Consider the following 27173-nt stretch of genomic DNA (forward strand, 5'->3'; position numbering starts at 1 on the left):
TTTTTCAGTGTTTGCTTGTTTCTCTCTCTCTCTCTGTCCTATTTCTCCTCTTCCATTTCTCTCTCTCTCTCTCTCTCTCTCTCTCTCTCTCTCTCTCTCTCTCTCTCTCTCTCTCGCCCGCCCACTACTCTGCTCATCATTCCCCCGTTCTGTCAGTCTTCCTCAGTTCTTTATTTGTTTCTTTTCCTCTTTTCTCCCGTCTCTCGTCCTCCTCTTATGGATTACTATTTATCTCTCCCCCTCGCCCCCCTTCCTCTCTTTCTCCCCTTCCTTCTCTTAATCTCTCTTGCACCCGCCACTAATCTGTCTCCGTCCTCTTCTCCCTCCCACCGTTCTCCCCCTGCCTCTCCCTCTCCCCATATCCTTCATCTCTCTCTCTCTCTCTCTCTTTGTTTCTCACTTCCTTTCTCACCCACTCTCTCCCCTCACTTTCCCCTACCTTCTCTCTTTCCCTCCCTCTCCCTCTTCTTTTCTCCTTCACTCATTCTCTCTCTCTCTTTCTCTCTCCTCCCTCTCCCTCTTTCCTTTTCCTCTCACTTTCTGTTTACCTCCTCTCTCTTCTTTCTCCCGCTCCGTCTCTCTCTCCCTCTATTTCCCTTTCCTCTCACTCTCTCTTTCCATCGCTCACACTTTACATCCTCTATCTCTCTTCTCTCTCTCTCTCTCTCTTTCTCTTTCTCTTTCTCCCCTCGCTCTCTCTTCCCTCTCACTCTCTCCTTCCTTCTTCTTTCTCTCTTTCCCTCCCTCTCACCCTTTCCCTTTCGTCTCACTCTCTCTTTCCCTCCCCTGTCTCTCCCCCTCTCTCTTTCCCTTTACGCTTACTCTCTCTTTCCATCTTTCACCCTTTCCCTACTCTCTCTCTTCTCTCTCCCCTCTCTCTTTCTCTCTCTCTCCCCTCTCTTTCCCTTATCCTCTTGCTCTCTCTTTCCTCTAACTCTCCTTCCATCTCGCTCTCCTTCCTTCTTCTCTTTCTCTCTTTCTCACCCTCTCACTGTACTTTTCTCTCTCTCACTCATTCTCACTCTCTCTCTCCTCCCTCTGTCTCTTTCCCTTTCGCTTCACTCTCTCATTCCCTCCTCTCCCTCTCTCTCTCTCATTCCCTCCTCTCTCTCTCTTCCTTTCTTCTATCACTTCTTTTCTTACCAAATCTCTGTCCTCCCTCTCTTTTTTCTCCCTTTCCTCTTTCTCTTCTATCTCCTTCCATCTCTCTCTCCCTCTCAGTGTTCAGTGATCTATGTGCTCCTCCTCACAGCCCCATTACAGCCTGATTAATCGCCCCTGTTTACCTCAATAACTCATCCAACCTCTGCCAGGAGAGACGTGAGAGGGAGAGAGAGGAAAGGAGGGACGGAGGGACTGGGGGATGGAAAGATGGGGGCAAAGAGAGCAGTGATGCAGGATGGCCGTAATGAAAAGAAACATCCAGTGAATGAAGATGCTAATAGAGGGATAAAGGAGTTTGTCCTTGCTTTAGTATCTCTGTTTCCTCCTGTCTCTGTGTGTAGAATATAAAGACTGAGATACAAGCGCGAGACTGTGAATGACTACTGGTAACAATCTATGAGAGCTCTCCAAACCTGTCCTCGCGTCCTCTCTTCAAAAGAAACGACGTGTTTAGTAGCTCAAAAATTGTGTTTTATTTTATGTGGCCTGGTGCCACTGATAATTGTCAGCGTGTGCTTTCTAAAGCCTTAATGCTGATTCTTGAATACACACACACACTAGGGGGCAGTGAGCACACTTGCCTGGAGTGGTGGGCAGCCCTATCCACAGAGCCCTGGGGAGCAGTTGGGGGTTAGGTGCCTTGCTCAGGGGCACCTCAGTCACGTACTGTCAGCTCAGGGGATCGAACCGGCAACCTTCTGGTCACAAGGCTGGTTCCCTAACCTCCAGCCCACGACTGCCCCGAAGAAAAAGAAAACAATTAGTAACCATTTCGAAACTGACCTAAAATAATAGAAACATAGTGACTACACAGAAGCATCATCAATATTGATTGGTCAGCTGTGATGACCTCTTTCGTGGCCTTACAGCACCTTATAGAACCTTTTTGAAAAGGGTTCTTCTGTTGTTACAAGCTCTTTTCCAAAAGGATCTATATAGAACCATCTACAGCACATTCTCCATCAATCTGAAGAATCATTTCCCCATGAAAAGAATATTTAAATCATGCAAAGGGTTCTTTGTCTTTTCATGGTTCTATATAGAACCATTTTCTTTACTAAAGAACCCTTGAAGAACCATCTTTTTAAGAGTGCACTTGAATGTCGGCTGCATTGCGATCAGTGCATCATTTTTTAAATCTGTGTGACTTTTTCAGCCGTCCATATATGATATATGATATATGTTGATATCAGCGTTTCTGTCTCTATAGGACTGGAGCTGCCCAGGGGTGTGTTTAGGGTCTGGCTATTGGGCTACAGCCTCAGGTCTCTTTTTACTGCCAAAATATTTAATATAAATATGAATTATGGGCTTATACCACCACTGAATCTTTTGTGGTAAGTGCACCTCTGCCTCATCCCTGCCTAAGCCGCTACACTTACTGACTTTTGAGACCCTTTTCACTAAGCGACTTTATTTCTAAAAAGAAACGAGCAACAAGAGAGAAAAGCAAGAAACATAAATATTTTACAGGACTATTGTAATTTATTCTCATGCTCGCTGACCATTTTCTTTGAGTGGCCCATAATGTTGACTTGCGGAGTCATGTAGAAGTTATTGACAATAAACCAGACAAAGTCGTGCACTTTTGAGGAAAAGGTTAGGTTTATTTCAAGACGTTTTCATACAGAGAATAGCTATATTTACCATAGCTTCACTCACCATGGTCACTTCTGTATGATTTTCTGACATAGGTTACAGTGCTACTTAGTATCTCTCAGCCTTTACTATAGTTTATTACAGTTCAACAGTTACCATGGCCAAAAAACATGAAACTGGAACTGACCTCCTGTTTTTTAGAATTTCATACATAAAAACATTGGATATTTTAATTATATATTGATCGCTGACCTGGAAATATCCCTGGTTTTCATTTCAGAAATCTGGTCTCCTTAATCTAAAGAAGGAAACTTTGGCCATCAGACATGTCCAGGCTGATCGGCTCATGCCATACAGGTGTTGAGTTGATGGTTGGTGGAGCTTGTGAAGAGGAACAGTGCCAACCCCACATAAAAGGCCCGTGCTTGTATGTGTGCCTTTGTTATGGCTTAAAGATCAGCATGTTTGACAGATGCATTTGCTAGTAGCAATGTTTTGACATGTCAGATTGCAGATGAGATAGAATCTCTTTCAACACAATGTGTTTAAAACATGCGGGACTGTTTGGACAGCGGAGAACAGTGACTATCAGAGTTAGGCCTTCAATTCGAGAAATAAGTGTCAACACTGGGTCAAAACATGAGGAAAAACCCATCTACCATACCTTTATGATATTGCTAACTTCTTCTAGCATCCCTATGGGATTGTAGTAGTTTGTGGAGATTTGCATGAACATTTTATGGCTGTTATAGATTAAACACTGACATTTGAAGCTTCTAAAAGACCATGTTTTACTTCAAGCTGGTCAAAGACAAAGAAGTATGAATTTTACCTTGTGGCAGTTTCATAGTGACTCTTTTAGTAAAAAGCTCTGGCACTGTTTTCTATCTTCGACATACACAGTTAGTGATCTATCTAAAACTTCCAGACGGCCTAGAGCAGGGGTCAGCAACTCAAATGCAAGGAAGAGCCATTTTGTCCTTTCAGCAAAAATCAAACCACCTTGGGAGCCACAACGTTTAATGTCCATTTTACCATCTTGGCTGTAAATAGGACTCAGTATGTGTTGATGTAGTAGTATAGGCTAAAAAATATAATATAAATGAAATCTCAGACTTACTTTGCTCTGCTTTAAGCTTCAGCTAAGCTGTAGCCGCTTTTCTCACATCTCCGGCAGGAAACTTTTTTTTAAAGTGGAACAGTTTCTTGTAAAACGTCTCTCAGCATTCGATCTTTTACAAGGCTTAAGGCGCTTCTCATTCGCCAGCTTTGTGTTCCATTTTCCAGTTCCACCTAAAATGATCCGTGTTCGTCTTAAATCTCTCTCTTTGCCGTTTCGTTAGCTACTACCTAGGTGAGATTGTTGTCTGCGTTGCTATGGTAACCAGCAGTCTGCGCTTATCTTCAGGGTTAAAGGGTGAATTAGCAGTTCAGACCATTTATTGTTAAAACTGTGTTCAGCAGAGCTAATTCTACTGTGGAGCCACAACAGGACAGTAAAAGAGCCGCATGCTCTCCGTAGCCGCATGTTGCCGACCCCTGGATTAGAGTGATGTTTTTTCTCACACAATTTGTCCCACTTACTAGGAATCAAAACGTGATTGGTTTAATCCTGTCACTTCCTAATTATGCTGATGGATGATCGAACACATTGGGATTCCTCTCCTCCTGAAGCTCCTGAAGTCCTAACCAATAGGAGAGGTCGCTTTGCTGTATCTACTTAGATACCACAGAGAAAAACAATTCCTGATTGGCCAATTTAACCCATTTGTTTCCATTCAAAACTTAACAATGAACTAAGGGTAGTAATAGTTGCAGAATTTAAATACAAGCACAAGTCTATTGAATAGTAATAAACTAAAAATTACACACATAGATTTTTTAGTTCCCAGAAATCATTAGACCTTCTCTGAAGGCCTGGAAGGCCCGAGGGTTCCATTGCATTTGTACAATGGCAGTGTGCGCTGTACAAAAAAATGCTGGCTCAAAAAACAACCTACTTTGGGTCATTTCTGTTAACCAGAGCTGGGTCACTATAACAGAACACTGGCTGGGTTCATGTGACCAAGTATTGCTGGCTGGTGTGAACAGGCTGGTCTTAAATTCACAAGCAAAATTACATTCATTTGAATGGAATTTGTTGCCGTGAGCGATTTTGTGTTGCAGATATCCGAGGCAAATAAATATTACTTGTGAAAGTTAAACTTCGGTGAACTTTGACCAGAGAATTTGTGTCTTCATACGGGCCGAAATCCCATTCAGCCCTATAAGAAACTGTAGCTGTAACTGTTTCTTTAGAGTCTCTGCAAAATGTTGAGTTTCCAGATTACAATTCTATACAAATAATGTGAACTACGTTGTTGTACCGAATCCAACCTAGGCAGCTGGCCACCATGCTAACATTAGCTCAGCTGCACAATTAAAAACTATGCTCAAACTATCTCTCCTGCTGAAAAAGCCAGCAAGCATTTCATGGTGGTCTATGCTGGTTTATGCTGGTTTTTCTAGCACGGTGAACTGTGTGAGCTGACATGCATGCAAAATAAATATCATTTTAAATGAATAAATGGCTCTAAATGTAGGTATTGTGATATAAACTGAGTCTGTTCTACAGTTTCTCATTAGGCTGAATGAATAACTGACTCTAAATGTAGGTATTGTGAGATAAACTGAGTCTGTTCTACAGTTTCTCATTAGGCTGAATGAATAACTGGCTCTAAATGTAGGTATTGTGATATAAACTGAGTCTGTTCTACAGTTTCTCATTAGGCTGAATGAATAACTGACTCTAAATGTAGGTATTGTGATATAAACTGAGTCTGTTCTACAGTTTCTCATTAGGCTGAATGAATAACTGACTCTAAATGTAGGTATTGTGATATAAACTGAGTCTGTTCTACAGTTTCTCATTAGGCTGAATGAATAACTGACTCTAAATGTAGGTATTGTGATATAAACTGAGTCTGTTCTACAGTTTCTCATTAGGCTGGTTGACCAGCATACCAGCATCAAAACACCACATCTACTGTTTTTGTCATAAAGTGGCCAGATTAGGTTAAATTGGATTTTTGCTAATGTTTTATAAAGCTTCTCCGACGCAGCACCTGTGACCCAAACAATAGGCCATTGATACTGGGCCATTTTACTGGAAACAACCCTATAAAATGACCCAACAGGCTTTGGAAAGAAACAGACTAGCTTTATCATGTTTTATTTACTCGCATATGACTCAGCGCTGCTTGTTTTTGTGTCGCGTGTGTTTGAAGATCCATGTAAGAAAAGGGTGAGAAACACAGTGTGTGTTTGTGTGTGTTGTCAGTAGAATCAGCGATGCTATCAGCCTCATCCCTGCCACAGTCCGGCTGATAAGGCCAAGAGAGCGGCTCCTTCCTCACACAGATAACACACTGCCCTCGGACACCATCCGGGAGCGTACGTGAGCGAGAGCCAGTCTGTAAGTGTGCCAGTCGATTCACAGTGAGCATGTATTTGTCAGTACTGGCTACTTTCCCACACTTACAAATGCCTTTCATTTTTCCTGCTGCCTGTATTGCCTTCACAGCCGCGCATGTGTAGGAATTTAGACGGTTTAGATGTGGGTCTTAAAGACAAACGAAGGTCGAACACACACACACACACACACACACACACATACTTGTTTTTGTGAATTGTGGGGGTCACCTGGAGGAATTGTCACATTGTGGGGACCACCCTTTCCAAAGGTCCTACAGACTTGAAAAAAATCATGCTTTGTCAAAATGCACTTGTGAATCATAATATCACTTCAGATTTCAAATATCTCACCATAATGGATTTTGACCTGACATGGAGGTCACTTGTGGGGACATTTCAGGTATTGAGTATATCTGAGGACCATCATTACACACATCACCCGTTTTCATTCTTTGTGAGGACCAGTTCCATGCTGAGAAGGAACACTGCTTTTTTCTTATTGATGCAGACAAAATTACTAATCCAGATAGATGCATTAGTTTAAAGACTTATTTATTAGTAACAGAATAAGTCTTAGAGATATGTGGAAAAGTTATGAACATACTTCAGCAACCCTAACAAATACGCATCTTGCAATAAACCTAGACAATAAACTTGAGAATAAAGAATAAAAATAAATAAAATAAAATATTAAATAATAATAATAATAACTATAAAATAATAAGAATAATAATTATAATATAAAAAAAAACATCTCTGGAGCTTCTCCATTCAAGATACACTATATTGCCAAAAGTTTTCACTCACCCATCCAAAGCATTGAATTCAGATGTTCCAATTACTTCCATGGCCATGGTTGTATAAAACCAAGCACCTAGACATGCAGACTGCTTCTACAAACAGTGAAGGAATGAGTCGCTCTCAGGAGCTCAGTGAATTCCAGCATGGTACCATGATAGGATGCCACCTGTGTCCAGTCATGAAATTTCCTCGCTACTAAATATTCCACAGTCATCTGTCAGTAGTATTATAACAAATTGGAAGTGACTGGGAACGACAGCAACTTAGCCACTATGCTGAGGCGCATAGTGCGCAGAGGTCGCCAACTTTCTGCAGAGTCAATCGCTACAGACCTCCAAACCTCATGTGGCCTTCAGATTAGCTCAAGAACAGCGTAGAGAGCTTCATGGAATGGGTTTCCATGGCCGAGGAGCTGCACCCAAGCCTTACATCACCAAGCACAATGCAAAGCGCCGAATGCAGTGGTGTAAAGCGCCGCCACTGGACTCAAGAGCAGTGGAGACATGTTTTTTGGAGGGACGAATCACGGTTCTCCATCTGGCAAGCCATTGGACGAGTCTGGGTTTGGCGGTTGCCAGGAGAACGGTACTTATCTGACTGCATTGTGCCGAGTGTAAAGTTTGGTGCAGGGGGGATTATGGTGTGGGGTTGTTTTTCAGGAGTTGGGCTCGGCCCCTTAGTTCCAGTGAAAGGAACTCAAAGCTTCAGCACCAAGAGATTTTGGACAATTTCATGCTCCCAACTTTGTGGGAACAGTTTGGGGGTGGCCCCTTCCTGTTCCAACATGACTGCGCACCAGTGCACAAAGCAGCTCCATAAAGACATGGATGAGCGAGTGGTGTGGAAGAACTTGACTGGCCTGAACAGAGGCCTGACCTCAACCCGACAGAACACCTTTGGGATGAATTAGAGCAGAGACTGCGAGCCAGGCCTTCTCGTCCAACATCAGTGTCTGACCTCACAACGCGCTTCTGGAAGAATGGTCAAAAATTCCCATAAACACTCCTAAACCTTGTGGAAAGCCTTCTCAGAAGAGTTGAAGCTGTTATAGCTGCAAAGGGTGGGCCGACATCATATTAAACCCTATGGATTTAGTATGGGATGTCACTAATACGCGTTCATATGTGTGAAGGCAGACGAACGAATACTTTTGGCAATATAGTGTATGTGTTGACCAAGTCTTAAACCTGTCTCTGCAATGCTGTAATTAGATTTTTTTACATAGAACTTGACAGCTAACCAGTCGCTGTTTTTAAGTGCCAGTGGTTCAGCTTCTATACAGCGAACACAGTCAGCTTTTCCTGGAACTTTCCAGCTTTGAATGAACCTCATCATGTGCTTGTCCACAGCACAGATTTCATTAACGCTCCAGGGTGTTCTCTTACAGGGACCTAGGGGATAAAAAAATCATATGAAATTTTCTTATGCATAAAGTGTCATTAAAGCTTTGATCTTTAATCAAACATGCTTTTGGCGCAAATGGCATAATTTCAGAATCAATTGCGTTTGCTGTCATTTTGCAGCAATTTTAAAAAAATGATTAAAAAAATGAATATGAGATGACAGTTTATAATTTCAACTATTATTGTCTGATATTTACATCTAGATGTGTTAAACAACTAAAAACAGGGTGCCTTTGATGGCAGACCACCCAATCTTTAGGTAAGCAAATGTATAGGAACAGATTCTTAAAGTAAATTAAAGAAGTCAACACTTTATTTTTTTTTGTGTATCCCTTGCTTGCAGTAACTGCATCAAGCTGGTGACCCACTGACATCACCAAACTGTTACATTATTCTTTTGTTATGCTTTTCCAGGCTTTTTACCACAGTTGTTAATTGTTTTGGGGGGTTTCTCCCTTCGGTCTCCTTTTCAGGAGGTGAAATGCTGCTCAATTTGGTAAAGGTCCGGTTAATGCAAGAAAGACCTGTTAGTCACATGTTCTTTTATTTTTGCTCACTGGAACAATGGGTGGGTTCAAACAAAAGTTGCCATGTTCTGCCATCTATATGTAAATATCAGAAAATAAGAGCTGATCTATGAATGAAAATTAAATTCTGATCTATCATCTCATATTAATCTTTTAAACAAAAACAAAAGAATTGGCCTTTACATTCAAAGCTTTTGGAGGAGACTGTATGTGGAAAATAACCGCAGTAAACAGTTAAACTGCATCAGGGTTGTACTTTATATGTATAGAGTGGAATCCAAAAGTCTGATACCACTACTGAAAATGGCTCTATTTTGCATTGTTTTGTCATTTATTACAAAGTTCTTAATTACACATTTCAACAGCATGGCTGTGTGAAAAGTAGAATCTTCACATGAATGACAATTTCTTAGTATTTTGTACAGTATGTTTCCATTTGCTTTAATGACAGCATGTGCTCAAGTTGGCATGGACTAGGATTAGGGTTTACAAGTTTGTGTAAAAGCCTCTGATGGGTAGATTAAATGCACCCGAGAGTCAATCTATACTTACATTAATTAATAGTGACCAAGAAAAAGTGCCAAACCTTGCATATTTCTTCTTCATTTTACTTAATCATAGCTTTGCTTTGTTTTTAATTTTTCAAAATTTTCAAAACTTTTGTTCATTCATAATATTAAATGAATTAAATCCCAAATTTCCAATGTGGTCTCAGACTCACTATATACTTTGACTTTATATTTTCTCTTTGCTTTATCTTTTTACTTTAAAAAAAAAGTTTTCACAAGCATAACAATAATAACAATAAACTAAATCAATTTTGCCTGAGGCTGTTTGAAATGGCCAGTTTTGCCTGATTGTTCAGTCATGATCACATGTGGGAATATCACTGTCTTGCTGTGGTTTGTAAGAAATTTTTAAAAAAGTGAATGACAGGTTTGGTAAATGAACCCTATTAACCATCATTATGTATTAGTCTAACCGACAGACTGTACATGTTCTGTGTACAAACATAAACGCTAAAGGATCATCTCTGGATAATTACCTTACCTCTCTTTCAATTGACCTCAGCAATTGGCCTGTCTCACCGTCATCTTGCCCTGCACTGACTTGTTGTAAGGACAAAGGTGCATCACACTCTGAAAATAAGAAAGTAAGAGAGAAAATTAATAAATTTTGGCATTATATTTTCCTTCCTGCCTTCCCTGTTCTAATATACCTGATAGGTCAAATTCATCACATATGTAAACAAATATAAAAGTTTGAAATCTTTGGTTGATGACCTTACCTCTTTTAAATACCTTTAAGACAGTAGAGGAAGCTCCAGCATTGGTCACAGGACCTGAAGCTGAGTGGCTTGATTCAAATATGGCCATCACGTTAGCAGCGTCCTCACATTCAGGCTACAGGAGTTTCAAATATCACAGATAAACATTTCAATAAATCTCAAACAAGTATATCATTATTTAAAATGCAGTACAGAATTTCAGACAATGTTTTATCAGTGTCTGCTACTTCAAATTAACCATACACGAAGATCCACGATGTTATAAAAGAGTGTGTGTAAATGACATCAATCTTAATATGAATCAAAAATTCATATTACACCCTTAATGGGATTAATTATGAGAGGACAAACTGCTCTTGAGAACAATAGACCATATATTCTTCTGTGTGCTCACTGCTCTGGTGGCTCAGGTTGACTAGACGTGGTCACCACTATACTAAACCTGACAGTGTGTGTAACCAATACCAACCTTACAGACTCGTGTACAAAGAAGAAGCTATTACAAATTCATTTCAGATGCTGAATGACATTGCTCATGAGGGCATTTAAACTGTAATTCAGAAATAAAGTCTACATATGGTCCTGTAAGTCTATGCTATAGTGTAAGGTTCTGCTTAGACGTGGTCCCCACTATGGCAGACCCGACAGTGTGCGTAACCAAAATCAATCTTACAGACTCGTATACAAAGAGGAAACTATTACAAATTCATTTCAGACGCTGAGTGACATTGCTTATGAGGGCATTTAAACTGTAATTCAGAAATAAAGTCTACATATTGTCCTATGAGTCTACTGCTATGGTGGAAGGTTCTATTTAGACGTGGTCCCCACTATACTAAACCTGACAGTGTGTGTAACCAAAATCAATCTTACAGACTTGTGTACAAAAAGGAAACTATTACAAATTAATTTCAGACACTGAAGGACATTGCTCATGAGGGCATTTAAACTGTAATTCAGAAAGTCTACATATTGTCCTGTGAGTCTACTGCTATAGTGAAAGGTTCTACTTAGATGTGGTCCCCACTATGGCAGACCTGACAGTGTGTGTAACAAATATCAACCCTAAAAACTTGTTCAAAAACAGGAAACTATTCCAAATCATTTCAGACGCTGAATGACATTGCTCAGGAGGGCATTTAAACTGTAATTCAGAAATAAGGTCTACATACTGTCCTGTAAGTCTACTGCTATGGTGGACGTTCTATTTAGACATGGTCCCCACTATGGAAAACCTGACAGTGTGTGTAACAAATATCAATCTTAGAAGCCTTGTGTACAAAGAGGAAACTACAACAAATTCATTTCAGACGTTGAATGACATTTCTCATGAGAGCATTTAAACTGTAATTCAGAAATAAAGTCTACATATTGTCCTATGAGTCTACTGCTATGGTGGAACGTTCTATTTAGACGTGGTCCCCACTATACTAAACCTGACAGTGTGTGTAACCAAAATCAAACTTACAGACTTGTGTACAAAGAGGAAACCATTACAAATTCATTTCAATCGCTGAATAACATTGCTCATGAGGGCATTTAAACTGTAATTCAGAAATAAAGTCTACATATTGTCCTGTAAGTCTACTGCTATGGTGGACGTTCTATTTAGACATGGTCCCCACTATGGAAGACCTGACAGTGTGTGTAACCAAAATTAATCTTACAGACTCGTGTACAAAGAGGAAACTACAACAAATTCATTTCAGATGTTGAATGACATTGCTCATGAGGGCATTTAAACTGTAATTCAGAAATAAAGTCTACATATTGTCCTGTAAGTCTACTGCTATGGTGGAAGGTTCTATTTAGACGTGGTCCCCACTATGGAAGACCCGACAGTGTGTGTAACAAATATCAACCCTAAACACTTGTTCAAAAACAGGAAACTATTCCAAATCATTTCAGACGCTGAATGACATTGCTCATGAGGGCATTTAAACTGTAATTCAGAAATAAAGTCTACATATTGTCCAGTAAGTCTACTGCTATAGTGTAAGGTTCTACTTAGACGTGGTCCCCACTATGGCAGACCCGACAGTGTGTGTAACCAAAATCAATCTTACAGACTTGTGTACAAAAAGGAAACTATTACAAATTCATTTCAGACGCTGAATGACATTGCTCATGAGGGCATTTAAACTGTAATTCAGAAATAAAGTCTATATATGGTCCTGTAAGTCTACTGCTATAGTGTAAGGTTCTACTTAGACGTGGTCCCCACTATGGCAGACCCGACAGTGTGTGTAACCAATATCAACCTTAAACACTTGTTTAAAAACAGGAAACTACTACCAGTTTATATGAGACCCTGAATGACATTAGTCACAAGGTAACCTACACTGTTGTTCAGAAATGTTGTCTATAAGTTGTCCTGTATGTCTACTGCTTTAGTGGAAGTCTCTACCTAAATGTGGTCCCCACTACGCTAAATCTGACAGTGAATGTAACTAAAACCATTCAAACATTTCTATCCTGAGAGGGTCCCCAAAATGCAAAACCTGAGAGCATGTGTAACTAATACCATCCCTAAGGCCTCACTTAAAAACAATTAACTCTCACAAATTTATATCACACAACAAATGAAATCAGTTCTGAAGTAACTTCAATTAACCATAATTAGCTGCATAACTACCAAGTAGTTCAATCACTATATGCATATATATAAATACCTTTAAGCCAGAAGAAGTTCCAGAGTTGGTCACAGGACTTGAAGCTTTAGAGTTCAACCACATCCATCATGTTAGCAGAGTCCTCACATGGAGGCTACAGGGATTTCAAATATCAGTTTAACATTTAGAATTAATGAGCATTTAATGCAAAAGAACGAGGCTGTCCCAGGCTACACCACATAGTGTACATGTATTGCAAATGTCAGTCTACACATCACAACTACTTAATAGGACAATAACTTACACCAAAAAATGTCATATTACTTGGCTAGTAAAGTGATTCACTTGTCTAATAGTTTTAAAGAAACAATCTTCTGAACAACTAATACATGTGTAAACCAATGCAGTAATTACATGCTGTAATGCAAGTACGTCTACACTTGTTTAAAATACCTTTAAGTCAGAAGAGGAAGCTCCAGTGTTGGTCAGAGGACCTAAAGTTGAGTGGCTTGGTTCAACGTCGTCCATCATGTTAGTAGTGTCCTCACATGCAGGCTAAAGGGATTTCAAATATCACAGTTAAACATTTCAATGAACCTCACATAGTGTAAAGTGTTAATTACATCAATCAAATATTCATATTATAAACTTAAGAGGACAAACTGCTCTTGAGAACAACAGACCATATTCTTCTGTGTGTTCACTGCTCTGGTGGTTCAGGTTGACTAGACGCAGTGCTCACTATACTAAACCTGACAGTGTGTGTAACCAGTACCAACCTTACAGACTGATGCACAAAGAGAAAACTATTACAAATTAATTTCAGATGTTGAATGACACTGCTTGTGAGGTCATTTAAACTGTAATTCAGAAATAAAGTCTACATATTGTCCTGTGAGTCTACTGCTATAGTGGAAGGTTCTACTTAGATGTGGTCCCCACCATGGCAGACCTGACAGTGTGCGCAACAAATATCAACCTTACAGACTCATGTAAAAAGAGGAAATTATTGCAAATTCATTTCAGACGTTGAATAACATTGCTCATGAGGTCATTTAAACTGTAATTCAGAAATAAAGTCTACATATTGTCCAGTAAGTCTGCTGCTATAGTGGAAGGTTTTACCTGGACGTGGTCCCCTCTATGGAAGACCTGACAGTGTGTGTAACCAAAATCAATCTTACAGATTTGTGTACAAAGAGGAAACTATTATAAATTCATTTCAGTCGCTGAATAACATTGCTTATGAAGGCATTTAAACTGTAATTCAGAAATAAAGTCTACATATGGTCCTGTAAGTCTACTGCTCTAGTGTAAGGTTCTACTTAGACGTGGTCCCCACTATGGCAGACCCGACAGTGTGTGTAACCAATATCAACCTTACAGACTCATGTACAAAGAGGAAATTATTGCAAATTCATTTCAGACGTTGAATGACATTTCTCATGAGGTCATTTAAACTGTAATTCAGAAATAAAGGCTACATCTTGTCCTGTGTGTCTACTGCTATAGGGGAAGGTTCTACTTAGACGTGGTCCCCACTATGGCAGACCCGACAGTGTGTGTAACCAATATCAACCTTAAGCACTTGTTTAAAAACAGGAAACTATTACCAGTTCATATGAGACTCTGAATGACGTTAGTCATAAGGTAACCTACACTGTTGTTCAGAAATGTTGTCTATAAGTTGTCCTGTATGTCTACTGCTTTAGTAGACATTTCTACCTAAATGTGGTCCCCACTACGTTAAATCTGACAGTGAATGTAGCTAAAACCATTCAAACATTTCTATCCTGAGGGTCCCCAAAATGCAAAACATGAGAGCATGTGTAACTAATACCATCCCAAAAGCCTCACTTAAAAACAATGAACTCTCACAAATTTATATCACACAACAAATGAAATCAGTCCTGAAGTAACTTCAAATAACCATAATTAGCTGCATAACTACCAAGTAGTTCAATCACTATATGCATATAAAAACACTTTTTAAAATACCTTTAAGCCAGAAGAAGTTGTTCCAGAGTTGGTCACAGGACTTGACGCTGAGCAGCTTGATTCAACCACGTCCATCATGTTAGCAGAGTCCTCACATGCAAGCTACAGGGATTTCAAATATCACAGTTAACATTTAGAATTGAGGAGCATTTCATGCAAAAGAAACGACGCTGTCCCAGGCTACACCACATAGTGTACATGTACTGCAAATGTCAGTCTACACATCACAACTGTCACAACTAACTAATGTTTTAAGTGAGGCTTTAGGGATGGTATTAGTTACACATGCTCTCAGGTCTCGCATTGTGGGGACCCTTTCAGGATAGAAACGTTTGAATGGTTTGGGTTACACCCATTGTCAGGTTTAGCATAGTGGGGAACACGTCTAAGTAGAACCTTCCACTATAGCAGTAGACTCGCAGGACAACATATAGACAACATTTCTGAACAACAGTGTAGGATACCTTATGATTAATGTCATTCAGAGTCTCATATGAACTGGTAGTAGTTTCCTGTTTTTAAAGTGTTTAAGGTTGATATTTGTTACACACACTGTCAGGTCTGCCGTAGTGGGGACCACGTCTAAGTAGAACCTTCCACTATAGCAGTAGACTCACAGGACAATATGTAGACTTTATTTCTGAATTACAGTTTAAATGCCCTCAGGAGTAATGTCATTCAACATCTGAAAATTAATTTGTAATGGTTTCCTCTTTGTACACTTTGTTCCTAATTGGCTTGGTTTAACCACATCCATCATGTTAGCAGTGCCCTCACATCAACGCTAAAGGGATTTCAAATATCACAGTTAAACATTTCAATAAATCTCAAACACAAGTAGATCATTATTTAAAATGCAGTACACAATTTCACACGTTTTATCAGTGTCTGCTGCTTCAAGTTAACCAGACATGGATTCACCATTTTATAGAACAGTGTGTGTAAATGACATCAATCTTAACATGAATAAAAAAAAATCATATTACACCCTTAATGGGATTAATTATGAGAGGACAAACTGCTGTTGAAAACAATAGACCATACATTCTTCTGTGTGTTCACTGCTCTGCTGGTTCAGGTTGGCTAGACGTGGTCCCCACTATACTAAACCTGACAATGTGTGTAACCAAAATCAACCTTACTGACTCGTGTACAAAGAAGAAACTATTACAAATTCATTTCAGACACTGAATGACATTGCTAATGAGGTCATTTAAACTGTAATTCAGAAATAAAGTCTACATATGGTCCTGTAAGTCTACTACTATAGTGTAAGGTTCTACTTAGACGTGGTCCCCACTATGGCAGACCCGACAGTGTGTGTAACCAATATCAACCTTAAACACTTGTTTAAAAACAGGAAACTATTACCAGTTCATATGAGACCCTGAATGACATTAGTCACGAGGTAACCTACACTGTTGCTCAGAAACGTTGTCTATAAGTTGTCCTGCATGTGTACTGCTTTAGTGGAAGTCTCTATCTAGATGTACTCCCCACTACGTTAAATCTGACAGTGAGTGTAACCATTCAAACATTTCTATCCTGACAGGGTCCCCAAAATGCAAAACCTGAGAGCATGTGTAACTAATACCATCCCTAAGGCCTCACTTAAAAACAATTAACTCTCACAAATTTATCACACAACAAATGAAATCAGTTCTGAAGTAACTTCAATTAACCATAATTAGCTGCATAACTACCAAGTAGTTCAATCTCTATATGCAAATAATATATATATTTTTTTTTAAATACCTTTAAGCCAGAAGAAGTTCCAGAGTTGGTCACAGGACTTGAAGCTGAGCAGCTTGGTTCAACCATGTCCATAATGCTGTCCCAGGCTACACCACATAGTGTACATGTATTGCAAATGTCAGTCTACACATCACAACTACCTAATAGGACAATAACTTACACCAAAAAATGTCATATTACTTGGCTAGTAAAGTGATTCACTTGTCTAATAGTTTTAAAGAAACAATCTTCTGAACAACTAATACATGTGTAAACCAATGCAGTAATTACATGCTGTAATGCAAGTACGTCTACACTTGTTTAAAATACCTTTAGGTCAGAAGAGGAAGCTCCAGTGTTGGTCAGAGGACCAAAGTTGAGTGGCTTGGTTCAACGTCATCCATCATGTTAGCAGTGTCCTCACATGCAGGCTAAAGGGATTTCAAATATCACAGTTAAACATTTCAATGAACCTCACATAGTGTAAAGTGTTAATTACATCAATCAAATATTCATATTATAAACTTAAGAGGACAAACTGCTCTTGAGAACAACAGACCATATTCTTCTGTGTGTTCACTGCTCTGGTGGTTCAGGTTGACTAGACGCAGTGCTCACTATACTAAACCTGACAGTGTGTGTAACCAGTACCAACCTTACAGACTGATGCACAAAGAGAAAACTATTACAAATTAATTTCAGATGTTGAATGACACTGCTTGTGAGGTCATTTAAACTGTAATTCAGAAATAAAGTCTACATATTGTCCTGTGAGTCTACTGCTATAGTGGAAGGTTCTACTTAGATGTGGTCCCCACCATGGCAGACCTGACAGTGTGCGCAACAAATATCAACCTTACAGACTCATGTAAAAAGAGGAAATTATTGCAAATTCATTTCAGACGTTGAATAACATTGCTCATGAGGTCATTTAAACTGTAATTCAGAAATAAAGTCTACATATTGTCCAGTAAGTCTGCTGCTATAGTGGAAGGTTTTACCTGGACGTGGTCCCCTCTATGGAAGACCTGACAGTGTGTGTAACCAAAATCAATCTTACAGATTTGTGTACAAAGAGGAAACTATTATAAATTCATTTCAGTCGCTGAATAACATTGCTTATGAAGGCATTTAAACTGTAATTCAGAAATAAAGTCTACATATTGTCCAGTAAGTCTGCTGCTATAGTGGAAGGTTTTACTTGGACGTGGTCCCCTCTATGGAAGACCTGACAGTGTGTGTAACCAAAATCAATCTTACAGATTTGTGTACAAAGAGGAAACTATTATAAATTCATTTCAGTCGCTGAATAACATTGCTTATGAAGGCATTTAAACTGTAATTCAGAAATAAAGTCTACATATGGTCCTGTAAGTCTACTGCTCTAGTGTAAGGTTCTACTTAGACGTGGTCCCCACTATGGCAGACCCGACAGTGTGTGTAACCAATATCAACCTTACAGACTCATGTACAAAGAGGAAATTATTGCAAATTCATTTCAGACGTTGAATGACATTTCTCATGAGGTCATTTAAACTGTAATTCAGAAATAAAGGCTACATCTTGTCCTGTGTGTCTACTGCTATAGGGGAAGGTTCTACTTAGACGTGGTCCCCACTATGGCAGACCCGACAGTGTGTGTAACCAATATCAACCTTAAGCACTTGTTTAAAAACAGGAAACTATTACCAGTTCATATGAGACTCTGAATGACGTTAGTCATAAGGTAACCTACACTGTTGTTCAGAAATGTTGTCTATAAGTTGTCCTGTATGTCTACTGCTTTAGTAGACATTTCTACCTAAATGTGGTCCCCACTACGTTAAATCTGACAGTGAATGTAGCTAAAACCATTCAAACATTTCTATCCTGAGGGTCCCCAAAATGCAAAACATGAGAGCATGTGTAACTAATACCATCCCAAAAGCCTCACTTAAAAACAATGAACTCTCACAAATTTATATCACACAACAAATGAAATCAGTCCTGAAGTAACTTCAAATAACCATAATTAGCTGCATAACTACCAAGTAGTTCAATCACTATATGCATATAATTTTTTTTTTTTTTAAATACCTTTAAGCCAGAAGAAGTTGTTCCAGAGTTGGTCACAGGACTTGACGCTGAGCAGCTTGATTCAACCACGTCCATCATGTTAGCAGAGTCCTCACATGCAGGCTACAGGGATTTCAAATATCACAGTTAAACATTTAGAATTGAGGAGCATTTCATGTAAAAGAAACGAGGCTGTCCCAGGCTACACCACATAGTGTACATGTACTGCAAATGTCAGTCTACACATCACAACTGTCACAACTACCTAATGTTTTAAGTGAGGCTTTAGGGATGGTATTAGTTACACATGCTCTCAGGGTCTCGCATTGTGGGGACCCTTTCAGGATAGAAATGTTTGAATGGTTTGGGTTACACCCATTGTCAGGTTTAGCATAGTGGGGAACACGTCTAAGTAGAACCTTCCACTATAGCAGTAGACTCGCAGGACAACATATAGACAACATTTCTGAACAACAGTGTAGGATACCTTATGATTAATGTCATTCAGAGTCTCATATGAACTGGTAGTAGTTTCCTGTTTTTAAAGTGTTTAAGGTTGATATTTGTTACACACACTGTCAGGTCTGCCGTAGTGGGGACCACGTCTAAGTAGAACCTTCCACTATAGCAGTAGACTCATAGGACAATATGTAGACTTTATTTCTGAATTACAGTTTAAATGCCCTCAGGAGTAATGTCATTCAACATCTGAAATTAATTTGTAATGGTTTCCTCTTTGTACACTTTGTTCCTAATTGGCTTGGTTTAACCACATCCATCATGTTAGCAGTGCCCTCACATCAACGCTAAAGGGATTTCAAATATCACAGTTAAACATTTCAATAAATCTCAAACACAAGTAGATCATTATTTAAAATGCAGTACACAATTTCACACGTTTTATCAGTGTCTGCTGCTTCAAGTTAACCAGACATGGATTCACCATTTTATAGAACAGTGTGTGTAAATGACATCAATCTTAACATGAATAAAAAAAAATCATATTACACCCTTAATGGGATTAATTATGAGAGGACAACCTGCTGTTGAAAACAATAGACCATACATTCTTCTGTGTGTTCACTGCTCTGCTGGTTCAGGTTGGCTAGACGTGGTCCCCACTATACTAAACCTGACAATGTGTGTAACCAAAATCAACCTTACTGACTCGTGTACAAAGAGGAAACTATTACAAATTCATTTCAGACGCTGAATGACATTGCTAATGAGGTCATTTAAACTGTAATTCAGAAATAAAGTCTACATATGGTCCTGTAAGTCTACTACTATAGTGTAAGGTTCTACTTAGACGTGGTCCCCACTATGGCAGACCCGACAGTGTGTGTAACCAATATCAACCTTAAGCACTTGTTTAAAAACAGGAAACTATTACCAGTTCATATGAGACTCTGAATGACGTTAGTCATAAGGTAACCTACACTGTTGTTCAGAAATGTTGTCTATAAGTTGTCCTGTATGTCTACTGCTTTAGTAGACATTTCTACCTAAATGTGGTCCCCACTACGTTAAATCTGACAGTGAATGTAGCTAAAACCATTCAAACATTTCTATCCTGAGAGGGTCCCCAAAATGCAAAACCTGAGAGCATGTGTAACTAATACCATCCCTAAGGCCTCACTTAAAAACAATTAACTCTCACAAATTTATCACACAACAAATGAAATCAGTTCTGAAGTAACTTCAATTAACCATAATTAGCTGCATAACTACCAAGTAGTTCAATCACTATACGCATATAATAAATACCTTTAAGCCAGAAGAAGTTCCAGAGTTGGTCACAGGACTTGAAGCTGAGCAGCTTGGTTCAACCATGTCCATAATGCTGTCCCAGGCTACACCACATAGTGTACATGTATTGCAAATGTCAGTCTACACATCACAACTACCTAATAGGACAATAACTTACACCAAAAAATGTCATATTACTTGGCTAGTAAAGTGATTCACTTGTCTAATAGTTTTAAAGAAACAATCTTCTGAACAACTAATACATGTGTAAACCAATGCAGTAATTACATGCTGTAATGCAAGTACGTCTACACTTGTTTAAAATACCTTTAGGTCAGAAGAGGAAGCTCCAGTGTTGGTCAGAGGACCAAAGTTGAGTGGCTTGGTTCAACGTCATCCATCATGTTAGCAGTGTCCTCACATGCAGGCTAAAGGGATTTCAAATATCACAGTTAAACATTTCAATGAACCTCACATAGTGTAAAGTGTTAATTACATCAATCAAATATTCATATTATAAACTTAAGAGGACAAACTGCACTTGAGAACAATAGACCATATATTCTTCTGTGTGTTCACTGCTCTGGTGGCTCAGGTTGACTAGACGTGGTCACCACTATACTAAACCTGACAGCGTGTGTAACCAATACCAACCTTACAGACTCATGTACAAAGAGAAAATTATTACAAATTAATTTCAGAAGTTGAATGACATTTCTCGTGAGGTCATTTAAACCGTAATTCAGAAATAAAGTCTACATATTGTCCTGTGAGTCTACTGCTATAGTGGAAGTTTCTACTTAGACCTGACAGTGTGTGTAACCAATATCAACCTTAAACACTTGTTTAAAAACAGGAAACTATTACCAGTTCATATGAGACACTGAATGACATTAGTCATAAGGTAACCTACACGATAGTTCAGAAATGTTGTCTATATGTTGACCTGCGAGTCTACTGCTATAGTGGAAGGTTCTACTTAGACGTGCTAAACCTGACAGTGGGTGTAACCCAAACCACTCAAACATTTCTATCCTAAAAGGGTCCCCACAATGCAAGAGCTGAGAGCATGTATAACTAATACCATCCCTAAGGCCTCATTCACATCCCTAACACACAAAAACAACTCTCACAAATTTATATCTGACAACAAATGAAATCAGTACTGAAGTAACTTGACCATAATTAGCTGCAGAGCTACCAAGTAGTCCAATGACTACATGCACATAAAACCACTTTTTAAATACCTTTAAGCCAGAAGAAAAAGATCCTGTGTTGGTCACAGGACTTGACGCTGAGCGGATTGATTCAACCACATCCATCATGTTAGCAGTGTCCTCACATAGAGGCTATGGGGATTTCAGATATCACAGTTTAACATGTAGAATTGAACAGCATTTCATACAAAAGAAACGAGGCTGTCCTTGGCTACACCACATAGTGTACATGTAATGTAAACTTCAGTCTACACATCACAACTACTTAATAGGACAATAACCTACACCAAAAATGCCATATTACTAGGCTAGTAATGTCATTCACTTGTCTAATTGTTTTAAAGAAACAATCTTCTGAACAACTGATCGTAACTGATGTACACCAGTGCATTTATTACATACTGTAATGCAAATATGTCACTTTATGGATATAAAACCACTTTTTTTTTATACCTTTAAGTCAGAAGTGGAAGCTCCAGCATTGGTCACAGGACCTGAAGCCGAGCGGCTTGGTTCAACATTGTCCTTGATGTTAGCAGTGTCCTTATGTGCAGGCTACAGGGATTTCAAATAATCAGAGTTAAACATTTAGAACTGAAGAGCTTTTGTTAATAACAAATACCTAAATCAAAAAATGCCATACTACTAAGCTAATAATGCCGGTCACTTGTCTTATAGTTGTTAACAAAAACAATCTTTAGAACAACTGACATTATCATACTAAACAATCATACAAAACAGCTAATAATTTTTAATAGCATTAATAGTGTGGATGATTAAAGTTTATGACCTCAACTGAAATGTTTCCACTAAGATTCCATTAAAATCCTTACTAAAATCCTTACTAAGAAAATCCTTACTAAGAAATGTAATTCAGGCTAAGCCATTATCGAAATTAATCTCAAGAAAATGTAACTTCTACTCAATGTCAAGGACAGCAATACACATTGCACGGGCTTTCAAAGGGTTACTTTTTGATCAAATGCTGATAAGCACTCAATCACACTGCTAAGCTAGTAAAATCTATTTCAAATATTTTCCAAACACATCTTACAAACCTTTCTCCTCCGATGCCAGTCACTTCCTCCACAGTCGTAGGTTATTTTCTCTCCAGGCATTATATCTCTCATCACAAATACGCAGAGATGCGGTTTTCCCTGGACAATGATCTTTTTCATTTTACAGTTGAGGTCCTTGTGCTCATCGTTCACTAGTCGGCCAAGGGTGTCATCCTCTCTTGTTGCAACAATGCTTAAAAAATGGAAAAAAAAACAAAAAAACAAACAAACGAACAAAATACATTTATTGTATTCTATGTTAGAACTAGATTACTGCATATAGGTAGCAGTGCCACAACAATCAATAAGCATTAACAAAAACAAAAGAAAATACTGTTGAAATATAGGGGTGGGCAACATAATACTAACACCGGTACTTTTTTAAATGCAATAGGATTTTGCCATACAGAGAACAGTATCACTAGCACTGAGGACAACTTAGTTCTTAAAAGGGGAGACACGTCAGTAGTGTGGAAGTTTATTGGCTACAGAAGGCTAGACCCCAAACAAACAACAGTAATTTGCAAAATGTCAAAAAATACGGTGACCACAAAATAACCTATTAAAACATTTGAGATGTTTGTTTGAGCTCCTCTGACAGGTGGTCTGCTACCTTTATTTACCAAGAAAACAAGCATGTTCCCTGACGCTGGCTTCAAAAGCTACAATATTGCAAACAGGGCTGAATCCTCTCTCAGCAGATGCATGGTGGCAGAGATATGCACAGATATTTACTGGCTAACTTGCTGACAATAAGAAGTTATGCAGCCTCCACCATGTGGCAAGTGCATCGTTCTCACTGTCAGCTTTTTGAAGGTTAAATTAGTGTACATTTATTGGAATTAGTATTTAAGAATTCACTATCTACAGCAAAATATGATAATGTATTTTAAATGAACGGAAATAATTTTAGAGCTTTCTTTAGTTAATTAGTTAATATTGTTACTGCAAAAAATATCCCAAAATTTTGTGATATTATTTCAAGGTCTTATTGCCCACCCCTACTGAAAGTATAGTTAATACTATAAAATAATTTCATTTCATATGGTTAATGATAGTTTAAAACCACAAGCTAAATTTTAGACAAAAAAAAATTTCTACAAAATACCTTCTATGATAATCACTAACATGTAATCATCTCTGAAACTTACCACCGTTTATTCTGCCAAAAGTAATACAGTAATTCGGGAGACCTTCCTCCTTCTCCCTGATTCAAGAAAGTCCATCAGTTCCCCTCTGCATTCAACCACAAAATCTCCTTTATTCAAAGAAGCCAGGGCAAATACACCATGACCTGTCAAAGAAGTAAAATAAAGCCAAACAAATCATATGCATGTTGTAGCAGCTGTGATACAGAAAAACATCCTGCACTGTAAGACAGTGGATTAACTGTTTTAAAATGTATCATAGTGTGGCAATTAATCTGTTTCTAATTGAATTAATACACCACCATTAGATTTAGTGTACACAATATTACATAAACCAGCTTCAGCACAGAGGACTGTGGGCGTGGCAGTCGGGCAAAATAGATGCAAAGGATTTTTGAACTTCACGCAAATGAAAAGTGAACTGCACCAGGCAGTGGCCAATTCAAATGTGGATAATAATAATAAAACAAAAATATTCTAATTAACATATCAAAAACACAACATTTAGCAGCAGATAGCCGTATTTTACAAACATTATTAAGCTGGATTTCACATGCATTTCATTGGTACAAACAACTAGTCTACTACTATATACACTTGTGTTCTAGATAAATGGTTTGTATTTTAGTTGCATGCCCCCAAAATGGCTAACATTTGTCAAGAGAAATTATTTTCTTTACTCTAATGTAAGTATGCAGGCAAAACCACAACAATACAGAAAACCAGGCCTACCTTTATAAGGGTTTATTAATTTACTCTCCAATACATCAGTCTTGTCAGTTGCACTGGTGACATGTTGTACTGCTTCATCAAGTGGTTTCACCCTCCTCCGTCTCATTTTATCTTCTCCTCCTGCAACTGAGAGTATCTGAAGCAGAAGGTTGACAAATCATACTCAAAGCAAGGCCACATGGAACAGCAAAAACATTTGTATGGCCTAGAAAAAGCCTTGTAATAAAGAGAATTTTAAGATTTCCAATACTATTTTCTACTAGTGAGATGTGATCAACATATATTTGCAAGTAGGAACAGCATTTTTCATATGATATTATAAAAATTATTTTGAAAAGAAGCTAAATGGAATGACTCTTAAGACAAGATTAAATCAATAACAGGTCTTGATAATAGGCCAGTGCAAAGAAAAGAGTTCTAACCATAACAAAAACTATGCTTGTAATGTATTATATTATTAAATATTAATTCATTTACTGTAAGTGTAGACCTAAATGCAACTGTGTGAATTAGCCCTTCTTATATTTAGAGCTCAAATCTAGATCAGTGCCTCACTCTCTCTCTTTCTCTCCACACGTCTTGCTGTCTCCTGCTGAGTCCGCACAAGAATGGCTCTCGCTGTCTCCCTCTCCAAAACTGTCTTTCTCTCTCTAAAACTAAACATATATAAACATATACATATAGCGAGGCAGTGAGCCTTATAGTACACCTGAAAGATTAAATGATTTTCAAATCACAAAGAGTTACAATAATAATCATAGCCTACATGATGAACAACACTGTCTTAAGAATTTATAAGTGCAGAAATTTAACCTAACACAGAGCTTCTGAACCACCTCTACATGAGTCGGACTAATCAGAAGGACCCCTCTGTTGTGTATACTGTGTACAGGACAACACAATCACCATTAACTGGCAGGTTGGCACACTACTTTCAGAGTCCAAGCCTCGGCCAAAAATAATGGATGTGCTGGTCTTTTGGCCACAACACATGCCTTTCATTTACTGAAATCAGTAACAGATCAAATAGCAAATACAATCTTTTTCAGAACAACCTGCAATCAGATATTTTACCAAATATTTCAGCCCCACCTTGCAGTCAATTGTCATCCAGTTAAGCTCCATGGCTGTTTTCTCTTTCTCTCTCTCTCTCTGTGCACACACACACACAAAACCCACAGCCCTTTTAATACTCTGATTATTTGAATTAATAAAATACCTGGTAAGAACAGTGAGTCTTACCCTGCTGTATTTTTCAACTAAGTTAGATTAATAAGATAATCTCCACACAGCTTTCTCTCTCTAAAATGTACATACAGCTTTTTTAAAAACTTTGATCACATGAAACCAATAAAATATCCAACACACTTTTTCTCCCTAAACTAAAAACATACAAACTAAGCTTGAGGTTACCAAAGTGGGCCTTATAGCTCATTACCATCCAGCTAACCAGCCATCCTTCTCTCCCTCTTCTCTCCCCCTTCTCTCCTCTCTCTCTCTCTCTCTCTCTCTCTCTCTCCACTACGCAGGGAACACATAGCCCTTTAAACCTCTGACTACACAAAACCAACCAAATCTCTCTCTCTCTCCTTCTCTCTCTCTCTCTCTCTAAAGCTAAACATCACTGAAAAAGCCTCACGGTACCAAACAGTGGGCCTTACTGCGCGTTAGCGTCAAGCTAACTAGCTAACGAGTAATGAGCTCCTGAAATGTTGTGATTGCTCGAGATAACACAGAGTCTGAGTCGAGAGCAAACATAAAACCGTATCTTTGCGAGCAAAGGCAAATATTTAAGCTATGAAGGGTTTAAAAATCTGCTTATCTACCTTACTCATTACCATCCAGCTAACCAGCCCCCCCGCCTTCTCCAGCACCCCCTTCTCTCCCCCCTCTCTCCACTACGCACGCACGGAACACACAGCCCTTTAAAACACTAGGTTAATTACACTAAACCAGCCTAATGTCCTCCACTCTCTCCCCCTGCACAGCTAAACACCACTGAAAACGCCTCACGGTACCGAACAGCGGGTCTTACAGCGCGTTAGCGTCGAGCTAACTAACGCTAGCTAGCTAACGAGTTATGAGCTCCTGAAATGTTGTAGTTGCTCGAGATAACACAAACTGAGTCGAGAGCAAACATAAAACCGTATCTTTGCGAGCAAACGCATATATTTAAGCTATGAAGAGTTTTAAAATCCGGCTTAACTTACCTTACATCGGTGCTTCTTGTGTGCAGCCATCCTTCAGCTCTTTCGTGGCGTGACAGAGGGAATTACGGGAAATGTAGTTTCTTTGTTCTTCCAAGTCCCATTCGTTCCATTCAATATAGAACGGAAAAAACTACAGGCGCCATTTTAGCTTCACTTCGGTATGCACACAAACAAAGCTATTAGGTTATAACATTAGCTTAGACCAGAAGTTCGACCGGAGTACTTTAAACCATTAAAAATTGACTATATATACACTTATATATGTATTATACTGAACGTATCGACGTTGAAGACTTTATAACGCTGATGCTTATATATTTTATATTTTCTTTGGAACTTTTGGTAGCTTATCTTTTAACTGACTCACTGTTACAATGCAGTGCATATTACAATACAATATAATAGGAGACAATATTTTTTTTTTC

At 38.7% G+C, this 27173-nt stretch overlaps 1 long non-coding RNA gene across 1 annotated transcript; it reads right to left on the reverse strand.

Moving 5' to 3' along the window:
- Window positions 1-18662: 18662 nt before the first annotated feature.
- LOC118827467 lies at window positions 18663-21031 on the reverse strand. Its single transcript, XR_005008867.1, has 3 exons — window positions 20711-21031; window positions 20402-20487; window positions 18663-18757 (listed from the first exon to the last, which is right to left on the reverse strand). It is a non-coding gene; the product is annotated as an uncharacterized LOC118827467 (long non-coding RNA).
- Between the last annotated feature and the right edge of the window lie 6142 nt (window positions 21032-27173).

Source organism: Colossoma macropomum, unplaced genomic scaffold (genome assembly GCF_904425465.1).
Source record: "Colossoma macropomum unplaced genomic scaffold, Colossoma_macropomum, whole genome shotgun sequence".
In the NCBI taxonomy this organism is placed as follows: domain Eukaryota; kingdom Metazoa; phylum Chordata; class Actinopteri; order Characiformes; family Serrasalmidae; genus Colossoma; species Colossoma macropomum.